We start from the raw sequence: 26148 nt of genomic DNA, 5'->3' as shown, positions 1-26148 counted from the left end.
AAGGAAATTAAGTAAACTTAGATTGCGGCAGGCTGGTCTGGGATGCCGCGGATATGTTTCGGTTGATTGGCGAAAGCATCGTAATACCCATTTGGCTGCGGAAGTTGGATGAATTGTTACCTAGCTCATTATATCGTAAGGGGATTTCTCTAAGTACTCTGACAAAAGTTTAGGTATTTTACTGAACAACCCGATCGATGTTTCATCTTTCTATTTAAGGACTTAAAAGATGTCCTTCTGATGCACTGCTACACTTAGATCCTATTTCACGGCAGTTCCCCACTGAAATGTTATCTGGGATCCCTGCATTTATAAAAAGCACAACTGTGTGTTTTCCCCAGCGCTCCCAGTTATTTTTGCCAAGTGAACTGGCCTTCTCAAGCTATCCTGTGCACCAGATAAGATGGTTACCGGACCAGTACTACTGAACAATAGCTTTGGCCAAAGAGGGGATAGGCTAAAAAAGCGTGAAGACCATACTCATGCTGGCTTTTCTGGCATTTGAGCTAACACACTCCTTGAATAGTACTCGCAACTTGTGTTTAGCTTGATGAGTAGTACACTGCTTTCCATATTACATTGTACGCTGGGATTCAGTAAAGTTTATCACAATGCTAAATTTACTTTACACTACATGTGGATGTGGTAGTTCATTTATTTTCCTTTTGATTTAGTTGTGGTTTTGTTTTGTTTTATTTACTTTGTTTGTCTTGTAGTTTTGTTAATGCCAAAACCCAATATTGCCTTGTATATAAGCTTGGAGCCTTGTACCTACATAGATAATGGATTTACTGCTCATTTAAACACTCTGCTCTGTACTATCTCCTAATACCTGACACCTTGACCCTTCCTAATACGTATATTCCCATCAATAAGATCCTATTCCCATCAATAAGATCCTGATTTCTATTTGGCAGTTAAATTTGTCTTAATAACTTAAGTTGTCTACTTCTTACCCATTCAGGTCCATTGGCAATATGACCCTTCTGTCACTACTTTTACCAACGTGCCTGTGTAGAGTATAAGGTCTCTGCAAACTTGTTCTAATCTATTACTTATTATGTTTTTTTTTTTTTTTGTGTTCCTCATAGTTATATCTCTGCAGATACACAGTTTATTCCCCTATATACAGAATCCTGTCATGAGCTATAGGTGAAATAGCCTTTATTCCTGTATACATAAAAGCTTTGAACTGTGCACTTACTCAAGTATTGGTTATTCTGCTCACTGGATGCACCCTGCTGTGTGTGTCACTCCAACTCCACTGCACGCTTACGTTTGGGTATATTTTGATTTGATTTGTTTAGCTAGGTTGTTTTGTATTGTTTAGTATGATTAAAAAGAAAATTAGAGAGTTCAGATGACTGACGAGAAGAAAGCTGCAGTAATTATATTGTGGGTATTAACATGTTAGTTTATTTCACAATTCAATTTCTTGCTGGTCTTAGAAACCCACCTATTAACTGTGTTTAACTGTATTTTCATACTCTTTGTAGCAAGTGCTTAGTGTCAAATTATTCTATAACTGTAATCTGAGCAACACTGAATTTTCTGCATGTCGTTGACTCTATGTTGTTTACCTGAGCTCTTCTCAATAAAAATAATTTTAAATAAAATACACATGAAAGCCACCCATATGTTAATCTAGATACTTTTCTATAGTTTACTAAACTGTTCCCCCATACAGCTTGCACCCCTTTGAATCATGTTTTTTTGCTTAGACACCATATTATACCTCATGTCTAGGGGCATTGCAGGCTGACCTTTCCTTTTTTTCCCTCTTTCCTCTTCAATTAAGAAAAAGAATACATGAAATCAGTGAAGGAGCGTTGACTGATCACCTGTTTTCACTTAAATTTAATTCCTGAATACATTATTTATTATGACAAAAATTAATTTTACAATATTATATTTACAATGGCAAAGAATATTCTCTTGATAGGATGTAGTCTACATATACATGTGCATAATAAAGTCTTCTTCCAATAAACAATCCAAAAATCGTAAGGCACTGAACTATTCCAATAGTTAATTATTTTGTGTAGTTGGAATAGTACAGCTGGAAGTAGCTGCTAAACAGTATGTGATAAACTGCCAGATGAGATTAACCCCTGAACTGCCAAAACAACCAAATGTTAATCAAAAACATATGTTCTTGCAGTGACCTTGGCCAAAGTTTTAACACATTGATGGGCCATATTACAAGTGGAGTGGTATTGAATGCTCCCGCTTGTACTCTTATTCCGCTAGAAGTAAGCTTTTTGCGTGCTTCGGGTAGCACTCGTATCACAAGTTCAAAGTAAAACATTTTTGCTTGCGGCGCTAAGCCGATGCACTCATTTTATGTATCAATGTAAAATTTAAACTCAGATATCTTATAGGGAAGTATAACATTGATAGCATAATAAAATCACAATATTGTCATAATAGGAGTTTAAAGATTACAATATATTAGCCGTCAGCGGTTTTGAACCACGCTCATCTCTCTCACAGATATTTGTGAGGGTAGTACAAGGGATATTCTTGTGATTGTACTAAGGATCAAAAGTAATAACATATTAAGCTTTATAAAAGTATTACTTGAGTGTAGTAAATGAGATTAAGTTGCAGGTTTTATCAATCTTAACCCTACTCTCCCCAGAATAGAAAGTATTTTTGTGCGAAAAACGGCAAAAGTATTAATAACATGTCTAGTTATTGTTATTGTTGAAAAATATAGATAATCGCTTTATTTAACATTCCCCAGTTTTGCATAACTAACACTGTTATAAAAAAACTTTTTTCCTCTGTGATTACCTTGTATCTAAAGCTCCTGCTGACTGCCTCCTTATCTCAGATCTTTTGGCAGACTTGCATTTCAGGCAGTTAGTGCTGACTCTTAAATAACTCCACGTACATGAGCACACTGTTATCTATATGGCACATGTGAACTAATGCCCTCTGGCTGTGAAAAACAGTCAAATGTATTCAGATTAGAGGCGACCTTTAAAGGCTTAGAAATTAGCATATGAGACTACCTTGTTTTAGTTTACAACTAAGAATACCAAGAGAACAAATCAAATTTGATGATAAAAGTAAATTAGAAAGTTGTTTAAAATGACATGCCCTATCTGAATCATGAAAGTTTAATTTGGACTTTACTATCCCTTTAAGCACAATCAATTCTATTTTTGCACTCATATAACAAGTCCAACATAATTTTTGATAGCTGGAGTTATAGTCTAGGCCAGGGTGCATATACATCTGCATGTTGGACAGTGCGAGTATGCTAAATCCCTCACATAATAGACTTCTATAGGGGTGCACAGTTATTCATGATGGATATCACTCGAGCACTAAGCTAATGGTGCGTTAATACAAACACAGAAGGAAATATATATTAGGCAGTGAGTGATGGGTAAGTGCTGATATATTTCTCTTTACAATACCCTAATGATGTGTTAAGCCAATAGTGCACAAGTAGTAGAGTTTTTTCCTGTGTTTTTTTTTTACTATACTTTTATTAATAAGGACTGACTTCATGTCTCTCAAGCACTAAATTTAACCTGTTACTTTCCATTGCTCTTGTGCACAACACTTAAATCCCCTCTTGTAATTCAAGCACAAGGAGTGCACTAATAGCACTTCCTGCACTATTCATTAAAAGTATCGGGCACGCTAAAAAGTTTTCACTATGTTAAAATGCTTTGGTTAAAACATTTAACCATGCACTTGTAATACTAGATTGTGCAGTATTCTTTGCATGATGCGCTATCAATTGTGCTCCACTTGTAATCTAGCCTTATGTGTTTAACCCTGACAAATGTGTTAAACACATAGGTATGGTCATGCTCCTAAGCAGGACATAGTCAGTGATTGGCAGCTATGGGCTCATAATTGGTTCACCGGTATTGCTCTGTTGAGACTCTCCAATAATTGCAGTCCCCAAGCAGGGTTTTGCCTGTGTGTTTAACTCCCATAAAGGTAAGTAAACTAGGTTTAGTAATGCAACAATTACATGTACATTTGTAAGAAAACAATTCATGATACAAATTCCTTTCAAGACTTTATGCTAATTTAAAGATAACAAGAACAATGTATGAGCTTTGTGCCATGAACCTAATACTGTTTGACACCAAATGACAAAGTTCCCGGTGGTCTTGCAATCTGTGGGGAGGTAAAGGTGTGGAAACTTTATTCCACTGGCTCTCTGGTTTCCATTTAGGAAATTTGGGGCTGCCCAGAGAAGCACAAACCCAACCCAACACGTCCCAGACTCTGCCCCAGCTATCCAGACACATCCACTGTCAATCCTGTACCAGATTTCTCATTTTAAATGTTGGTTGGTATGCAGTGAGGGTTGTGTCACTCTAGGGTGACCCTGCTTGAAGCATATCAGGATTTCATTGTCAACTTAGTTAAATATACAAACTTTATTGAACTACATTAGACTAAATAAGTTTCAAAACAGAAATGACTTACTGGATTTCTGGCTAGAAAATAACATTCCTTTCTGGTTTATGATACTCTATTAGGTTGAAAAACATGTGACTCTGGTTTGTAGTAATTTCAACAAATTATGTTTTGTGATTTCCCAGATAACAAGAGCTTCATATTTCTGCGGAATTCCCATTTGTTAGTGAACTGCCGCTGTTATCCTGATTGATATATGACTGCAATGGCATTTTTCCATCTGACATTCTCTTTACCCCACTCTCTCTTCTGCTTTTAAACAACAGAATCAAGTTTTCTGTGTTAAAATAAAAGGCAGGTCATGTGACACACACAGAGAACAAAAAGCATTCAGGATTTACCAAGACTGGATCTCTCTAGAGCAGTGAAAATATGGAACTTGAATTTGCTGATTGTAAAGGTAGGTGATATGTTAAAAGCTGCTGTGGTGCAACTGCTATAGGTTTTATGAAACTTTATTAGTTATCACAAAAATATAACACAACTATTTTATTTTTAAGTTTGTAAAAGCAAAGTTAACCCCAGTAATGCGAATGCTAATAAAAAGCTAATTGTAATAGCATATGACCAGATAAGAAGGACGTGTGCTTTCCTTGAATATTGTTTCAGATCTAAGACAGAAAGCAATCTCTTTAAAATCTCTTTAAAATATTTTTAACATGAAATGCTGGTCTAATAAAAATGAATCAAAATATGCAACAATACTTTTATTTTACATATAATTAATTTGCCTTGTAAGATATTTGATCATTTGTGTTAATTTGTGTGTGGTGTGGTTTGTGTACATATATATTTATATATAAAATATATATGTGTGTGTGTGAAGGTAATTATTGTAGAATTTAAAGATGTCTCATTTATTTGCAAGTGGATGTGCTCCAATCCCCACTGTTTTGTGTAATTATTTAATCCCATCCATTTTTGTAAGGTGCTAAACCAAACTTTGTGGATATATATATATATATGTTTAGATATCAAAATAAACAGAGTATTGCATTGAGCAATGATACTTTTTTATTGGACTAACAATACATTTATAAGATGAAAAGCTTTCGGAAGAATGTCTTCCTTTTTCAAGTCTGAAGCAATACTGACCTGCAATACTAACACGGCTACTCCAATCAACGTGACTATATATATGTTTAAAAGAGCTCCTGGTTACTCATTTTTTTAATTAAGGTATATACATATATATATATATATATATATATATATATATATATATATATATACTGTATATAATTCTAAATTGTCAGGATAAAAAGTTGGTTACTTACTAATTTGGAAATTAAGTGCAACTTTTTTGTAACTGTGCTAAACCAAATTTTATGTGTATGTAAATATATATATATATATATATATATATATATATATACACATATATGTGTGTGTGTGTGTGTGTGTATATTTTGTTTTATTGTCTGATTTAAAAGCTCCTGATTACTAAATTCAAATGAAGTGTTACTTTTTTAACTACTTATGCCTGTTGTTCTCTTGTCTCTTGAATTTTTAGCATGACTATGACAATAGGCAACACTTATTTCAAGTTATGGGAGTCATGCTGCGCGGCAGCACTTTTAATTTATACAATAATATTTATACTAATGTTAGGAGAGCTTTGTTATGGATTGAAGAGCACTGGTTATGGATTAGAATGGATTTAATGTATGGCTTTGATTGGTTGCTGGCTATGAGGAAATCTACAGTGTTTGTCTTGGCAGTACCTCACAGGAGTATATTTAGTAGTGAGCTTAGTTCCTACAGCACAACAAATGCAAACGTGTGAACTGGGTAGTCAGTACATTGCAGACAAGAATGCTTAATACAAAGCACTGGCTTTAGACAATCTGTGAAAGGGACCATCAATACAAGACCTCTAGGAAAAGCTGAAAGCAATGCTTGAACATCAGTTTTTGAAAGTAGACTAAGATTTTTTATTCTGTAAAATGTAAACTTCACCTTTTTGATATTTTAAACAATTGAAGAATGAAGACACATGATATCAGCAAATATTACTCAGAAAAAGGTAAGATATGTACTGTATTGCTTATTGCTAAATATTATTAATTGTAAAACTGTACTTATAGATGTCTAAATATGTTATTATTAATGACTAAAGGAAAGCACATTTATAGTGATGTTAAAATAAAAAAAAACAAAATAATTAAAAGTTCAATAGAGGTACCCTCTGTCTATCTATCTATCTATCTATCTATCTATCTAGCTATCTGTCTGTCTGTCTGTCTATCTGTCGATCGATCTATCTATTATCTTTCTATCTATCAATCTATCTATTTATATATATATATATATATATATATATTTATCTATTTATATCTATCTATCTATCTATCTATCTATGTATCTATCTGTATCTACCTCTATCTATTTATATCTATCTATTTTTCTATCTATCAATCAATCTATTATCTTTATATCTATCAATCTATCTATTATCTACCTATCTCTATCTGTCTATGTATATCTATCTATCATTATATCTACCTATCATCTATCTATTGATCTATCTATCATATGTCTGTCTGTCTGTCTGTGTAACTGTCTGTCTGTCTGTCTGTCTGTATAACTTTCTGTCTGACAGTCTGTCTGTATGTCTATCTATATGTACACTTTACATATTGTTAGGTAATTACATAAATACTTTCTAAAATATTTTTGTTACTTATCTGATTCTTTTCAAATATCATTACTTTTAAGATATTTTTCTCTTTTAATTTATAAGCCGGTCAAAATTTTATTTTGTTCTTAAAAAATACATTGTATAAATTTTATGTAATAACCATCAGTGCTTGGGAATATAATTATTGTATTGTTGGTTACTTTGGATTAATCTGCTGTGCACTTTTTTAATTTAAAATTTAAAATATCAAAATATTATGATTTTATGCAAGCTGTTCATGTATATTTTGTGATTCAATTGAAATATATAAATACACTAAAAAACAGCTTAGCTGGTGGTTTCTGTGTAGATGTAGATCCCTTTGTATTATTAATGTTGCATTTACAAACCCAGACAAAGGCATTAGTATTAGACACTGGCACTGTTGGTGATAAATACTTTTGACTTTCCATTGGATGCTTAAATTCTGATAATACCGAGATAAAAGGCCAGCTGTAGTTAGATTATTCATGCCTCGCTGTGGGTGACCAGCTCTCCTGGATTTTCCACAGTTCACAAAATGAGTGTTGTCAGAGTTTTCTGTCTGGACTGATTCTGATCAGCTGTTATTTCCTTTTTATGTGTGCGAGTGTGTGGAACATATTAACATTTCTGTATAAACATGTGCTATGTTTGGAATCTCTCTCATACCCCACCTCTAACTTTGTAGAACAATAAAGAAAGGTTGTGAGCCCTTTGAGCAGCTGGTCGTCTGAACATGCTGGACATTGAACCAATCTTCTAACGGGCACCACTTCAATCACTTCCACTTTAGCTGGATACTTAATGCTTCTCTAGGCTTTGTTTATTTCCACCTCCCTTCTCTTAAGAGTGGTATTAAGGACAGAATTATTTAAATGCCTGGCTTTAATTTAAATTGTTATTATTAAGCTTTTCAAAGCCAATAGATAAAACCCAAATAAAGTAGTGCCCCATAATTTATAATCCAACACTACAATTAAACAACTATGTTATGCCATGATGAAAAATTAAGATTTGAATATACTACGTTTTTTTGAAGAAAAACTAAATCTGCACATGCTAAATAGCATAAGTCTACATTAATAATTACATATCAAAAATCAGAAAAATAAAGCTAAAACTGATGCATTTTAATCTATCATTTATTTTTAATTAAATTCCCACATGCTTTAAAGAAGCCTTGCCCCAATAAGCATTTATATCTAAATGTATTCTTAATTATCTATATTGACCTACATCTTATAAATATTAGCTATGCCATGATGCCAGTAAAATACCCTCTGGGTGGCTACCAAACACATTAGTGAATAGTCTCCATAAAATATGCAATGCATAGTGTGTAAATATACGCTATTATTTGTCATGTTAAAGCTGATGATGAGAATTAAAGTTCGCTAAATTATTTACAATTATGATAGGTTTAGCTCACATTTGCCTAAATAAAATAGTAGCTTTCTTTTAAAATGTGTTTTAACATTCTGTATCACCAGCTAATTTGTCTAATTGCTGTGCTGAAGTTGGTAAAATAAGGGAAGTCTGTATACAAAATTACATGCAATCAAGTATGACTAAAGTATCAGGAGACTTACAATGCTTAGGTGGAAATACAGAAAGTCTAGCACTGGTGACAAAACTGGTGAAAATGTATTTGTATAGTGCCATTAAATTCCATTGCGTTGGGTGCATGACTGGGAGTACACAATGTCACTAATCCATGGTAAAAAAAAAAAAAAGATTTTAAAACAGACTAAACCTAGAGCTTACAATCTACAGTAGAGGGTGTGCCAGTGATAGTTCTAGCCCAGTGGTGGCAAAACATTTTTGGAGAATGTGCCCAGATTGACAACAATCTTACATAAAAGGGTCTTATAAGCAGCATGGGGCTAGTTGCCAGTAGTTTGGTGGTAGGTCAGTGGCAATACTACATGCCACACAGCAAGATTATTGTTTTTTAATACCATCTCGACCAAGTGTGCCAAGATTTGTTGGTTTGTGTTCTAGGCCATATAAATTGAAGGTGCTAAAATGGGGAGAAGAAAACTACATTTCAGTCTTATGCTCATGTCCTCAACTTTATTAATTTACAGTCCTTTCTTATTTTTTAACCCTCCTTGTCCTGGGTAGGGTGCATGATATGTCTTGCATATTCTTTTTTTCCTTTTAGATTTGGGAGTGCAACAATAATGAATGCTTAGAGCACCACAGGCCCCCATCACTGCCACTAGGGTATTCTACAAAATTCACCGTGCAGCTATCAATTGTTCCGCTGCATGTTTTGAGAATCGGTTAGTCTAAAAATTATGTCTTTTTCCATTTCTACTGGAACCTGGGTATCTTGCATATTCATTCAAAAAACAGCAATGTGTAAGGAAATGACAGCACAAGATTGTTCATACTCAAGGCTGTAAAATATAGCCATGTCTTCATGCAGATGAGTAAATCAGAATGAGTGACAAAGATAATTTGGACACCTGTACTAAATCTTTATACCCATAAAGGGACAGTAAATGGATAGTAAACCTTAAACATTTCATTCATTCATTTATTCATTCATTTATATGTATATACCACTTGAAGTCTATAGCATGTACTTTATATTCTCAGAATTGTAAAACCCACAATCAGAGTTAATTTACAAAAAAAACATTTTATATTCCAACCTCAAAGTGTTTTTAAGCCCCTTTAGGTTGCTTAGTGTAGTAGCACTGACCTTTCCAAACAATAACAAAGTAATGACATTTTTACATGCTATTTAGCAAATGTACTTGACGATGTAGACACAAGCAGGCAATGTGTGTTAGGGGACAACATGAAGCATGGTGGGTCTTATAAGTAACTTAGTTACACAGAATGCGACCCCTGGTCCCAAATACCCCTCTCTGTGCTAAGATTTTAATATGTCTCTTTTTTATTTACATCAGAGCTGCATCACGAACATGCGTGTTTATTGCCTTACTTTCATTGCTGTTGTGTTTTGTCATTTGATACTCAGTTTCTAGCCCATATAGCTAATCCAGATGTTGTATTTAGGATTTATTGGAAGTCCATAGAAAACATACACTGTTACTGCAGTGCATTCTAAAATAAAGTTGCTTGTACATTCAGATGGAGGTAAAAAATGTAACTGTTGGGATTTCAGCTATTTAATCTGTGGGTTAAACTTAATCTAATTTGCATCTAGTTAAATTAAGGAACCTCAGGAATGCTTATCTGCAAAACACTAATCAGTATTTCTAAATTAAGCATCTTCAAGATCGTTCTGGTTGTGGAAAACCTCAACATAAACGTTATTTTCATCTTATCCTGGAGATGAGAGGTTTGAGGTTTACAAGCAGTTTTGAAGTGGAATGATCAAGCAGTGTTCCTCAAACATAACGAACATACACAAAATTGACGAATACTCCTTAGTAGCCAGGCACTCAGGTCGATAACAAAGGGCCAGATAAAAAGTGAAGCGCAAATTAACGCTCCCGCTTCAGCAGTAATTGCACTAAAAGTAAGATTTTTGCACTCTTATTATGAGTTGAAAGTAAACTGTTTTCGCTCTCACAGTAACCCGAGTGCAAAAATCCAAAGTTAAATTATTGCATGCACGTTCACGTATTCCCCATAGAAGCCCATGGAGAAAAAAAGTGGGGGAAAAAACCTAACAATCCACTCTTGCTCAAACACAATCACAGATTATGATTTGCGCAAACCGGCATGAAAATATAAATATATCACATTCCAATGTTCTGCACATAACAGAATATGTTATATATTTCTACATATATCTGATTTTTTTTATACAATATATATATATATATATAGGTATATAAATATACATATGTGTATATATATATATATATATATATATATATATACAAAACATGCAAGGGGACTGCACTATCAGACCGGACCAGGTACACATCCTATGACCATGCAACATTCTCAGCCCTGGGTACTCACTGGCACTCACAGGAAGGTATGCTGTCCCCAGAGTCACAGGCAGTTAACCCCAGACAGGTCTGGGTGCAAGAACCATAGGGACAATTACAAAACAAATTAATACAACACACAGAGAAAGTCCAGCACTCACTTACAAGCTCTAAGCTGACATTAAACGCAAAAATGGAAGGATTAGTTACCACATCTGGCCAAATGGGACAAGCCCAGGTACCACGTCAAGGTCCCTTCCAAAAAATTGGGACCCTAAAACAGCCACACAATGCAAGCTCTCAATCCAACAAACTGGGACCAAGTGAAGGGTGCACAGGCTTATGTAATCACCCCAGATATATACAAAACACGGAAGGGACTGCACTCTCAGACCGGACCAGGTACACATCCCATGACCATGCAACATGCTCAGCCCTGGGTGCCACTGGCACTCAGGAAGCTGTGCTGTCCCCAAAGTCACAGACAGTTAACCCCAGACAGGTCTGGGTGCAAGAACCATAGGGAAAATTACAAAACAAATTAACACACAGAGAATGTCCAGCACTCTCTGTGACTCTGGGGACAGCACAGCTTCCTGTAAGTGCCAGTGAGCACCCAGGGCTGAGCATGTTGCATGGTCATGGGATGTGTACCCAGTCCGGTCTGAGAGTACTGTCCCCTTCCGTGTTTTGTATATGTCTGAGAGATTGCATTGATATAAAATAATATTTACAGTAAATACATAGTAAAAAATATTGCATAAATATGCTTTTACATATTTTCATCTACTTAACGGCAAAGGGCTCCAATGCACTTATTTATATGTCTATATGTATGCATATGTATTTATGTGTTTATATGTGTATATGTATATATATATATATATATATATATATATATATATATATATATATATATATGTCTGTAAATACATATACAGGCAGTCCACTGGTTACAGACACCTGACTGAAGATGACAACATTGACTAAAATAAATCAAGTAAACATAAAAGCATTTCTTGGATACACTACTACACAAAGTTCTCTCTCTCTCTATCATTCAAGGAAGCACTGCCAATTTATTATTTAAATAGGTTAGTAAAGTTGAAGTCCTAGCTTCAAGCATTTGTTAAATTGGTGGAATATGATAAGGACTGTTATAGTATCTTCTTTCTGCTGTGGTTATGGAACTTTGCTTATTATAACTACGTTTTTGGTGTAAAAGAAGATTGTGGAACCACTAGATCTCCTTCTATCCATTCTCTTTGATGGGACTTTTACCATGGACATTTGAATGTATTTATATTTATAATTTGTATTCTTTATATTCAGCTTTTTATATTATATGATTCTTTATTTATTAGTTATATATTGGGTTGATTAGAGTGCCCCCTAGAGATACCTTTTCTGGTTGTTTCTATATGCTTATTATAACTACAGCCTAGGACAGTTTATAGACATGAAATATAAGAGACTATGGGGTCAATGTAACAAGTAGTAAATGCTGCTTCCCACCCACATCATTTCTGACTCACCAGAAACGTAAGTTAAGAAGCACGCTGCTCCTTAACTTCTCCACCACCTTTTAGCTGGCGGACTCAAATCATTCTGGTTTGATCCGATCAGGATGATTGAAACCCCCTGCTAGCGGCCGATTGGCCACTGGTTAGCAGGGTGTGGCATTGCACAAGCACTTCACTAGAAATGCTTGTGCAATGTTAAATGCCGACCATGTATGCTGGCAGCATTTAGCGAGGTCAGGCGTACATGATTTGCTACTGCTCGCCTCTTGATAAATTGACCCCCAAGTAACTATTCAAAGAATTTTCTTGACCACTAGGGTCCGAGATAGATCAGGCCAGTGTAGATAATTAGTCGTACGGACAATATGTTCATCTTTTATTTATATAGTTTTACGTCATAAAAAATAATACACTAAGGATGTGTTTTGTGTATGTTCAGTATGTTTTGGGAGTGTTGACCAATCTTTCTTCAGTGGTTTTGGAACTGTTAGCATTGACTGCTGTAACATTCACTCAGACTCCTCTTTTATCTTGAGTCTTGGAGAGCTTATGCTGACTACAGCACATCTGTACTTTGTAATAAACTCTCTATGATCAATGCTAATTGTGCTTGCATGTTAAATATCAATTTGCAATTATGTGTATAGATGTAGTCATTTTTTTCGTGTTCAGCAGTGAATGTAATAAATCCCAACACTGGAAAAGTTTCAAGAAAAAAAAAAAAAATACAACAGTAGAATACTCCTTTTGACATTGACCATTAGGTGGCACAATTCCAGAAACTGTGTGTTACTGTATGTAAGGTAAGATTTACAGTACTTAGATACTTTCAGATATCTATAACTATCATTATAAATTAAAATTTAAAAAAGAAATATACAATGTAGTACTTTTTTTAATTAAAAATTAATAACATTTAGTGTATGCAAAAAAAAACATATTTTTATGGCATGTTTTCATCTGGATAACTCTTATTTGGGAAACAAAACTAAATATGAGGCTTACTACTTTATATATTTGCATATTGGGAATCATTGATGTTGAACAGGTCAGAATTTCTTAAAGGCACACGGGCATAAGGCAAAATAAATAAATAATTTCCTGGTAAGACCTCACCCTTATTGTGGAGTAAAGTTTTGGGCATCTCCTCTTTAAAATACACTAGAAATAAGAGGGTTGAGAATAAGCCAACAAACCGGTAAGGAGATATGATTATCTTATGGGAATATGCTCCCAATCAGGAGGGTTTGTTGTACAAAGAATGAGGTCACCCACTGGCCTTCAACAAATGTTTGTTTTTACAGTAATAGTTGTCAAGTTATAGAAGTCTTATAATGTTGTGACTCTATGTTTATAATATCTAGCACTGAACCTTATTCATCTGTTTACCCTTGAAAATGCCCATTTACAGTGTGTATTTTCAGTGGTAGGGGAACTAGAAGGAAAGTATTAACTCTCCTATGAGAAAAAAATGCCAAATATTTTGAATTCAAATGGTGTTTTTTTGTTATTTATTTCAATATTTTACAATATGTATTTGAACTTCACCTATTTCTCTTTGTTGTAGTTCTTAAAGGGACACTAAACTCAAAATTAAACTTTCATGATTCAGATAGAACATACAGCGACTGTGCTCAGTTTTTTATATGCGCAGTTTCTGAGGCACCTGCTACTACTACGCATAAGCAAGTGTTCAGTATATATGTACGGTATATGAGTCAGTGATTGGCTAATGGATGTCATATGATACAGGTGGCTGGCAAATTGAAGTAAATGTTAAAATTGTTCATTTATTTTATCTAAGAATGCATGAAGGCACCCAGGAAAATATTTCCTTTTAAGGGCTTATATTACACGTGGAGCACTAATTTAATGTGCGCCCATAAACGGCCAAATTTGCTCGGTTACGGGCGCATGTTAAATAACCAGCCATTGCAAGTGGCTGGTTAATTAAAAAAATGTCCCCCAATTGCCCCCAAAAGCCACTCTTTGAAGGTGCCGGCAAAAACGGAACAAACAAATATCCAAAGTGTAATTGAGATAATAAAAAAGTTTTTATTGCAACACGTTTCTTGGCCACACACGGGCCTTTTGCTCAGGCAGATATTTGTTTGTTCCGTTTTTGCCAGGACCTTCACAGAGTGGCTGTGAGGATCGGCTGTTCATAGCTGTAATCACTGCGACCACTGTGAGTGCCAGCCTGCCCCATTAGCACCTATTTTCTAACAGGTGCCACACAAAATTCTGAGTGAATTTCTTAATACTATATTGATTGTTATCTGCAGCAGAGTTATACTATGATACACCCCTTGTTCTTGTTTGCATTTATTAAATATGAATATTGCATAAATATGCTTTGACATGTTTTCAACAGCAAAGGGCTCCAATGCACTTATATATATATGTCTATATATGTATACATATGTATTTATACTTTTATATGTGTATATATGTCTGTAAATACATATATACACAAATAAATACATATGTATACTTATAAAGACATATAAATATACATACATATACATGTTTAGACATGTATATGTATGTGCCTCAATGGTAAAGACATTTGCCTGCCTGAGATCTTATATGTTTTAGCCTTTATAACTTTTGTGTGCAATATTTTTTTTAATAATTTTGATTAGATGGTGTTATTATCAGTGTAACTATAATTTGTAATTTGTAATGTATTTTGTTGTGTTTGTTCAACTTTTATGTTTCGGGAATCAGTTAACCAGTACTCTGAAGTCGCAGTAATGATTTTAGCGTGAGCACTATCGTGTTTACTTTCAAATCATAAGACGAGCTGTAAGTCCGTTGAGCACAAACCCTCAAGATATACGCCTTATCGGTCGGTCGCAAATGTTTACACTCCACTTGTAATCTAGCCCTTAATAGCATGTTATTAACGTACAAATTGCAAAGTCATTACATATTATGCTCCGGGTTTAGAGTAATAAAAAGGAAGGACAATGAAATAATGTCTCCCTTTGGGCACCAATTAGAAACATACACCTATGAGGCTCTAATGTAAAATAGATAAGTATTCTGCTTCAAATTAATTTTATCATACCCTTATATATAGAACATGCTTGATGTAAACATTTTTAATATTTAATTCACTAGGCTAAGTTTCTGATCAATAAAACTTATTGGTAAAAGAAAATGCATCATTCTTACTACAAAAAATAAACCATAATACTGATGAGACCTCACTTTATAAGGAACAGAGTATCGTTTCTTCAATTATGGGCTACATTGCCCTTTAGATATAATATGGTTGCTGTAAAAATAAAAATTACACATGTCACTAGATACTTCCATATATTTGTTTGGTTATTAATATGTTTGGGATATTTTTTTATGCCACCCATTAAAAAATTAGACTCCCAATTTTGTAACATTTTGCTTTAACTGCTTCATATTCTTTGGCTCTGACAGGCTGTTTATTTTTTTGTTCAATTTACTTCTTAAAATAACAGGCACATTACTGTGAAAATAGTGTCACAACGAAAATACATTTTGTGTAATTATGTTAATATGGATGTCAAAATATGTTATATGGTGATTACATTTATTCAGAATTGTCATGTTATTTTTAAAGACATTTAAGTCTTTCACAATGTAATTCTATTTGTTAGCAAAGTAAAAATAAGCATTAAATGAATTTGCTTAAAAAAATCATCAGGTTTAATTGTTAGCAGGTTTTCCAAATGTTCATGTCAAACATGCTTTATGTTTTACACATGGATGAACTTTATTTTTCAGTTTTGAGAACTCTTATATTTATTTGCACATGACCTATATAAATGTCATTAACCTTGCCAAATTTTTATTTGTTATGGCTTAAAATTTTACCTTCAATTCTTGATTTATTGAGACATAAAGCAAGCATGCTCACTATTATGAACATTCCATAAAATGATATGTTCTATAAATTAAAAAAATCAGAATAATATTACTCAGAACAGATGGTTATTGGTAATTATCAATTCATTTAATATAACTACTTAATTTTCTCATGAAACACCAATAACAGATATTGAAATAAACAAAAACAAAAAAATGCAAATAGATTTCTATGTTTAACTACAGAAACAAATAGAAAAAAATTATTATTATTATTATTATTATTATTATTATTAGTAGTAGTAGTAGTATTAATAATAATAATAATAATAATAAATGCAAATAAAACATGATATACACCTTACATTGAAAACATTGATTGATGCAATGTTTTTTCATTAAAAAGGTTACAGTATCTGAAACAAGCAAATGTTTTATTAGATACTAGTCCTAAAGCCCGTTAACACGGGCCGTGTTGTGTTGTGTGTTATTATTTATTCTCTCTCTCTCTCTCTCTCTCTCTCTCTCTCCTGTGCGCGCCTTCAATTGCCGGTCCTCGCGCTGCTTTCTTGTCAGCTGTGCTGCCGGGTCCTCGCGCTGCTGCCGGGTGGGTGCGCGTGCGATCAGCTGCAAGAGTTTGTCTGAACTGCGCATGACGGCTTCAGACAAACTCTTGTCTTTTATAATATAGGATAAAAATATGATATATCCAAAAATCAAGATGTTACTCTAAAATATAATATGCAAAGTTTATTCCAGTTTATAACTTGCAAAGTTAGACTGTGGAAAGTGTTTGGAATGCTTGGAAGTAGCCTTGAGGAAAAAATGTAAAGATAAAAGTTTAAGGAGAAAGAAAATAGGATGTCAATCTTAACTTTCTTGGCACTCTGTATTGACTGATCAAGGGTGGGCTAATTTTAAGGATATTTACACACTTTTCATGGATGAAAGGACAGCAGCTACATAGCCTATTAAATTGAGTAAGATTGCTATTGACTGGAGAACCAAGCAAATCCACAATTAAGCTAAATTGAATGCACTGCAATGTAGGCCTACAAAATACAAGCATAGTTTCTTTGACCATGAAACCATGAAAGCAAAGATCACACTGAATACTCATATTCAAGGCCTTGCATCATTCACAAGAGTAAACTCCTTTTTGTATGGGAGATATACCAGCATAACATATTAGTAAACCTAGCTTTTAACCCTAATGGAGTTAAAGATGTTGAAGAGAGAGAGAGTGATAATCCTAATTGTGTCACTACATTATCACCCATCAGTTCTCTAAAAGGTCATTAAGAACAAGAGAAAAATATCTAGACCCTTGTCTTCTTGTGCACAAGGAGAACAACCATGTACCAAGTAGGTTTAAGAAAAAAGTTCTAGCTTTAGGATCTTTTGACAGAAACAGGTCATAGAGAATGTTATGGAAAGAAAATGTATCTAACTAAAACAGGGTGTCATAAATGTCCAAACAATAACAAACTTATATAGCTAGTTAGCACAGAAATAATTCCACCATCCACACACCAAACAATTATTTTTATAATGCCTCATTTTGACATAATTTAGATTAAGGCCTGAAGTGGGGAAAAAAAGATCTACACCATTGGGAGATAGATTTAACTGGGCTTAAAAAGACCAATAAAATATAAGAGGTAACAAAAATTAGAGAATAAAAAAAATGTCATTGGAAATTAGTCTGCAAATATCAGTTGTGTAATTTTAGTTTACAACTGTGGTTTCATTTCTAGATTCGGATCACCCAATGGGTCTCTGGACCCTCTCATAAGAACCCATGTAGCGTAGCTAAACTGTAAAAGTAGAGTATATAAGCATATTACCCAATATTTTCAAATGTATTAGTGTTTCTAGTTTCAGTAGCTTACAAGGTCCAAGATAAACCTCAGAAACATTTTTTTTTTAAATGTTTTATTGAAAACTGTAAAGTAAATTACAATACAAACAGGAAACAATAAATTAAGTCGAACAAATCTCGACTCTGACATAGGTGCAGAAAGTTACGTTTTGTCCTTTTTATTTTTTTATTTTGAAACTATTTGTTAATAGTGATGTCGCGAATAGTTTGCCAGCGAATAGTTCCCGGCAAACATAGCTTGTTCGCGTTCGCCACGGCGGTCCGCCCCCTATTCATCATCATTGAGTAAACTTTGACCCTGTACCTCACAGTCAGCAGACACATTCCAGCCAATCAGCAGCAGACCCTCCCTCCCAGACCCTCCCACCTCCTGGACAGCATCCATTTTAGATTCATTCGGAAGCTGCATTCTTAGTGAGAGGAGGGACAGTGTAGCTGCTGCTGATTTAATAGGGAAATTGATAGCTAGGCTAGTGTATTCAGTGTCCACTACAGTCCTGAAGGACTCATCTGATCTCTGCTGTAAGGACAGCACCCCAAAAAGCCCTTTTTAGAGCTAGAACATCAGTCTGTTTTTTTTGTTGTTTTTTTATGTGTAATCTAATTGCAGTTGCCTGCCTGCCAGCGTGTGTGTCAGGCTCACAGCGTATACTGTGCCCACTTGCCCAGTGCCACCACTCATATCTGTTGTAACAGTAGTGTACATTTAAAAAAAAAAAATAATAGCAGTCAGTTTCCTTCACACGTGTGCGTTTCAGTGCCTGCCAGGGCACAGTGTCACACCAGTGCAACTCATATCTGGTGTAACAGTAGTGTACATTAACCCCTTAATGACCACAGCACTTTTCCATTTTCTGTCCGTTTGGGACCAGGGCTATTTTTACATTTCTGTGGTGTTTGTGTTTAGCTGTAATTTTCCTCTTACTCGTTTACTGTACCCACACATATTATATACCGTTTTTCTCGCCATTAAATGGACTTTCTAAAGATACCATTATTTTCATCAAATCCTATAATTTACTATAAAAAAATTATAAAATATGAGTAAAAAATGGAAAAAAAACACACTTTTTCTAACTTTAAACCCCAAAATCTGTTACTCATCTACAACCACCAAAAAACACCCATGCTAAATAGTTTATAAATTTTGTCCTGAGTTTAGAAATACCCAATGTTTACATGTTCTTTGCTTTTTTTGCAAGTTATAGGGCCATAAATACAAGTAGCACTTTGCTATTTCCAAACCATTTTTTTTTTTTCAAAATTAGCGCTAGTTACATTGGAACACTGATATCTGTCGGGAATCCCTGAATAGCCATTGACATGTATATATATATTTTTTTTTTAGAAGACATCCCAAAGTATTGATCTAGGCCCATTTTGGTATATTTCATGCCACCATTTCACCACCAAATGCGATCAAATAAAAAAAATTGTTCACTTTTTCACAAATTTTTTCACAAACTTTAGGTTTCTCACTGAAATTATTTACAAATAGCTTGTGCAATTATGGCATAAATGGTTGTACATTTTTCTCTGGGATCCCCTTTGTTCAGAAATAGCAGACATATATGGCTTTGAAGTTGCTTTTTGATAATTAGAAGGCCGCTAAATGCCACTGCGCACCACACGTGTATTATGTCCAGCAGTGAAGGGGTTAATTAGGGAGCATGTAGAGAGCTTTTTGGGGTAATTTTAGCTTTAGTGTAGTGTAGTAGACAACCCAAAGTATTGATCTAGGCCCATATTGGTATATTTAATGCCACCATTTCACCACCAAATGCGATCAAATAAAAAAAACGTTATATTATTCCAAATTTTAGGTTTCTCACTGAAATCATTTACAAACATTTTGTGCAATTATGGCACAAATGGTTGTAAATGCTTCTCTGGGATCCCCTTTTTTCAGAAATAGCAGACATATATGGCTTTGGCATTGCTTTTTGGTAATTAGAAGGCCGCTAAATGCTGCTGCGCACCACACGTGTATTATGCTCAGCAGTGCAGGGGTTAATTAGGGAGCTTGTAGGGAGCTTGTAGGGTTAATTTTAGCTTTAGTGTAGTGTAGTAGACAACCCCAAGTATTGATCTAGGCCCATTTTGGTATATTTCATGCCACCATTTCACTGCCAAATGCGATCAAATTTAAAAAAATACTTTTTCACAAACTTTAGGTTTCTCACTGAAATTAGTTAGAAGGCCACTAAATGCAACTGCGCACAACAAATGAATTATGCCCAGTAGTGAAGGGGTTAATTAGGTAGCTTGTAGGGAGCTTGCAGGGTTAATTTTAGCTTTAGTGTAGAGATCAGCTTCCCACCTGACACATCAGACCCCCTGATCCCTCCCAAAGAGCTCTCTTTCCTCCCCCACCCCACAATTGTCCCCGCCATCTTAAGTACTGGCAGAAAGTCTGCCAGTACTAAAATAAAAGGTATCTTTTTTTTATATATATATTTTTTAGCATATTTACATATGCTGTTGTGTAGGATCCCCCCCTTAGCCCCCAACCTCCCTGATCCCCCAAAACAGCTTCCTAACCCTCCCCCTCTGCCTTATTGGGGGCCAGTACCCAGTTTGCAAATAAAATGTTTTTTTTTTAATTTTTATTTCATTTTTCTGTAGTGTAGCTCCCCCCCCCAAGACCAATCCCCCACCCGCTCCCAGATCACTTAGATTTCCAAGTACTAAATATTTTGCACCCCTTTCTCCCACTTATAAAAACATTTTTTTCTGTAGAGTAGCGGTTCCCACCCGCTCCCTCCCCGTGCTTGCGCCCGCCCGCTTCCTCCCGTGCACGCGCACGCGTCTGTCACTGTGAAGCGGGCGTAACCCTTACACTACCTGATCGATACAACATCATACCTGATGTTTTAAAGCACGTTATTCCAAACAATTTAGGAATGTTAGGTGATTTATGCCCTTTATGGATTAAAACCAGACTCTGCATCAACTATGTAATTTTCCATGGGAGTTTTGCCATGGATCCCCCTCCGGCATGCCACAGTCCAGGTGTTAGTCCCCTTGAAACAACTTTTCCATCACTATTGTGGCCAGAAAGAGTCCCTGTGGGTTTTAAAATTCGCCTGCATATTGAAGTCTATGGCAGTTCGCCCGGTTCGCCCGTTCGTGAACATTTGTGGAAGTTCGCGTTTGCCATTCGCGAACCCAAATTTTTATGTTCGCGACATCACTATTAGCAAACAGTAAAATACAATGCAAAATCATAGACACTATGAGATAGAATAACGAAAATGTCTCTTGCAGGAAAGATTGTTGAGAGTTAGGGTGTGGTATTACAGTTTATGTACTTATCTTAGAAAATAGCGTTACCATGGGTTTGGAACATCCTCTGACATTATCACAAAGTATGACACACAACCTTAAGTATAGTGGGCTTGTAATGAGGTTTAAATTTGTGGAATCAGTCCCTTTTTGACACAAAAATTTAGAGGGGTGTGAAAGGAGTTTGATGTATGTATTCTTCCCAAAAAAAGCAGATGAAGTGGTAGTCATCTATATGTTTGTTTTGTGTATAGTGTAGTTTTCTAGTTGGAGGAAGTGGGTGGTTACTAACCTCCAGGTGGATAGAGGTGGGAGAATTTGTGTTTTCCAATTCTTTGGGATCAGCCTTTTCGCCGAATTTACCATAATGGTCAATAGTACTAGGCGACATTTGCATTTAACATCAGACAATTTATTGAATAGAAAAAAACAGATGTCAAGATCGAGTGAAATAGATAGGGCCTTCTCAATTTCTATTTTGATAGACATCCAGAAAGATTGGGCGATTGGACAGGTCCACCATATTTGTGTTGGGGTACCTTCTGTAGTGCAGCATCTCCAGCACTCTGGTGAGATTGCAGGCAGGATGGCATGTAGGCGGGATGGTGTTTAGTACCATCTGTATAAAAATGTTGTGTTAATTTCCATTGTGTATATGGAGGATGAGGATTTGGTCATAGAAGTGAAAATCTTTAACCATTCCTTATGGGATAGAGTTTTAGCAATTTCCCTTTCCCATTTTTGTACATATGAGGGGAGTGAGGTAGCATAGGATTGTTGAAGTAGATGGTATGTGAGGGAGAGGAGACTTTTGTTCTGAACATCATGGGAACACGTATGTTCCAAATTGCGTGAGAGTAAGGTTCTATTAGGGTGTTTAAGAAGAAAGTCTGAAAGTTGGCCATAATGGAACCAGCTTTCGTATCTGTTGCCAATGAGCTTCCATTTTATTCACACAATGGGGCCTATTTATCATGATGCGAGCGGACATGATCCGATATTGCGGATCATGTTCGCTGAAGATCGATAAATGCCGAAAGCATACGCTCTCAGCATTTATCATTGCACCAGCATTTCTTGTGAACTGCTGGTGCAATGCCGCCCCCTGCAGATTCGCTTACAATCGGCCGCTAGCAGGGGGTGTCAATCAACCCGATCGTATTTGATCGGGTTGATTTCCGGCGATGTCTGTCCGCCTCCTCAGAGCAGGCGGACAGGTTATGGATCAGCGGTCTTGATAATTCGGCCCCATAATCACAACAGATACATAATACACAATTACTGCATACACAAGGATTTTTTCTTGATAAACAAGCTTCCATTTTATTCATACAATATCACAACAGATACATAATTCACAATTACTGAGACAGAGTAACATTTCCATGAGTTTAGTACACTTATGTGCAAGGATGCAATAAATACTAGAATCTGTATTACCACAGAAAATTGCAGTAAACTGTAGGGATTGCACTAGTAGTGGTAGTGATCCACTTGGAAGAACCTTTGAGGTAGTCTAATTGTTCATAAGGCAGATGGGCTGTGAGAAAAAAAGCTGCTCCAGTGCCTAGATGTTCTGGTGCTCAGTGCTTTCAAACACCTTCCAGAAGGCAACAATTCAGAGGTTGTGGCCAGGGTGTGAGGGGTCACTGATGATTTTGCTAATCCTTTTTCTCATTCTGGAAAATCACAGATCCTGGAGGGATCACAAGAGAATGCCAATAAGCATCCTGAACTGTTTGTTGGAATTTTCTAATATCAGATTTTGTAGCCGAACCAAACCAGACAATTAGTGAAGTGCACAGGATGGATTCAATTTTAGCTGTGTAGAACTGGGTCAAAATTTCCTATGACAGATTGAACTTCTTCAGTTAGTGAAGAAAATACAGCCTCTGCTGGGTCATTTTCAGTATGGAATAAATTTGATGTTTCCACTTCAGATCTTGTGAGATGGGAGAGCCAAAGAACCTGAAGGACTCTATAGCTACTAAAGTGCTCTTCAGTATGGTGAGGGAAGGGATTACTGTTGTGTTCCTCCTGAAGTCCATTATCATCTTCACTGTTTAGCTACAAGTTGTTTTGACTGTACCAGACCTCCAACTTCTGAACCTCATGTCTGTAAGCAGACTCATCTCTATCTTAGTTAGGGCAGATGACTGTGTTGTCATCAAGGTAAAAGTCATACATTTCAGTGTAAACTGAAGAAACCAGTATTTAAGAAAAAAAGAACTTGTGATGGGACAGCTAATTATTGGCCAGTTGTCAAATACACCAAAAAAAAGGCAATGATGTCTGTGTTTTACTGAGACTTACTTATATTTTGTAACCTATTCCCATACATCATAACTCTTCAGAATAAAATAAGCCAGAGGAATTATGTATTGTCTCAGTGATTTCTGGTGATTTGAAGTTACCAGACAGGGCCAGGACTTGGTGTGTATTTAAAGGGACAATCAAGTCAAAATAAACTTTTATGATTCAGATAGAACATGCAGTTTTAAGACACTTTCCAATTTACTCCTGTTCAAATTGTACACAGTCTTTTTATATTCACACTTTCTTGGGAAAAAGATACTACTGAGCATGTGCACAAGCTCATAGGGTATACGTATACTAGTCTGCTAATCTCTGTCACATGATGCAGGGGGCCAGAAAATGGGAAAAAAATAAATGTTCAGAAAAAAATCTACTGAAATTCAGAGTATGTGCTAAATCATTGTCTTTTTATTATGCACTTGGTAATTATGTAATTCTACTGCATTGAGTGGTCCTTTAAGTAAAGTGCTTTTCTTTACTTTATTTGTGTACAGGGTTAACCTGTTTGCTGCCTCACTCACAATAATAATTCTTCAAGTTTTGGTCCAGTTTTTTAGTTCAATCTATGTGTATTCACATATCTCCTCTTTCACCATCCCATGGTTATAATTTTTTTTTTTTTTTTTTAATGTGTCATGTGATAATAAACAAGCCCATTATGGTGGAGACTGAGATAATCCACCTCTATCAACTATTACTACACTTCTAACCTTGTACAATCACTGACCAGATTTTTCACTCCATCCATGCATTTTCCGTTGACTGCCAATTGAATGAAAAATGTCTATCTATTTTATCTCCGGTTACCATTCCTTTTTTTTTAGAGAGGACAGAAGGATGTAATGCACTCTTTATAATAACACATATGTCATTGTGTACAGGTGTGATTTAAAACAATATTTTTATACCCATTTACATAATGAATAATATAGTCATCAGACAACAAGAAATAATTAAATATTGTCCTGACATATCATAGTTTGTCTGAGATAGTTGGGTAACTGTTTTATTACCAGCAATCTGACAAGTTTAATGTAGGGAAATTGGAATTGCCAGACCAGCCATACATTTCTCAGTGAACCAATTCATATTCACATAGGGACATACAGATGTGTATTTGTCCAGAAACCATGCCCACATATTTTCAGAGAGGTTAAAAGAACAAACATTAACCCCTGACATTTTTTAAACTAGCCCCACCATGTAGTTATCATGATAATAGTAATAGGCAGGGCTCTTTTTGTGGGGGTGCTCACTGGTACTCAATACCTCCACTTCTGTCAAATCATAATAGGTAATATCAATAATCATCATGTAAATGTTCTAGTTTTCACAAGAGGGGGCTGCAAAATGCATCAAACATTGTAAATAATGTTGTCCCTTTGCTTTACTCAAAGTTACTGAGCAGAATATATCAATCAATTTATCAATGAGTACTGGCACCTTATTTTGGAGTACCGGTACCTTACAAAAAAAGCACTGGTAATAGGTGTGAAGATAAAGAGACACCTGTATCTAACCATTTCTTGGAAAAAGGGCACCAAATCAGCCAGTTAAGGTGGCAAGTGATAGACCACATAGAACCAAACAGAAATAGAGCAAACCACGAGAAATTGTTAAAGCATAAAAGGAAATGTTTTGGATTTACAAATTAGGCACTATGGCCCCTAAGGGGTTAAATAGGGAGTTTGATTGGACAGTATTTCAGTTGAAGCTTAAAATTGTTCAAGAATATGTAAATCCTAATATCAACTAAAGCTGGATAAATGCATATCAATGAATATGATACTAAGAAAAAGTGATAATGTATATGTAAATGTTATGATGTAATTCATTTTAGCCTTCTTTCATGATTCAGATAGAGAGTACAATTTTAAACAACATTTCAATTTACTTCTATTATCTAATTTGCTTCATTGTTTAGATATCCTTTGTTGAAGAAATACCAATGCACATGGGTGAGCCAATCACACAAGGCATCTATGTGCAGCCACCAGCTATCTAGATATGCTTTTCAGCAAATGATATCAAGAGACTGAAACAAATTAGATAATAGAAGTAAATTAGAAAGCTGTTTAAAATCGCATGCTCTTTCTAAATCATGAAAGAAAAAAATTGGGTTTCATGTTCCTTTAAGTTGAAAAATATTAAAATAGTAAAAGTTAACCACTAGATGGCGCCAAATTGGAATAATAGAATGGCGGAAAAATGGACCTTTAAATAGAATACCAGTATTGTGAATGTTAAGCATAATTAAGGGAT

The 26148-nt window shown here is 35.2% G+C and overlaps 1 protein-coding gene across 4 annotated transcripts in view; it reads left to right on the top strand.

Annotated features, from left to right (window-relative positions):
- The first annotated feature begins 4347 nt into the window (after positions 1-4347).
- NDP (norrin cystine knot growth factor NDP) overlaps positions 4348-26148 on the top strand; it is a 116863-nt gene continuing 95062 nt past the window's right edge. For 2 of the 4 annotated variants that reach the window (XM_053706499.1, XM_053706497.1), the window contains exon 1: positions 4348-4852. The gene's annotated coding sequence lies outside the window, so the exon portion shown is untranslated. Of the gene's footprint in view, positions 4853-6228; positions 6479-26148 lie in introns of those variants that run through there. The other 2 variants (XM_053706498.1, XM_053706496.1) reach the window with 1 other exon arrangement.

The sequence above is a fragment of the Bombina bombina genome, chromosome 3 (genome assembly GCF_027579735.1).
Source record: "Bombina bombina isolate aBomBom1 chromosome 3, aBomBom1.pri, whole genome shotgun sequence".
NCBI classification, from domain to species: domain Eukaryota; kingdom Metazoa; phylum Chordata; class Amphibia; order Anura; family Bombinatoridae; genus Bombina; species Bombina bombina.
Note: the sequence above shows the minus strand (reverse complement) of the source record. Positions and strands in the feature narration are given on the sequence as shown.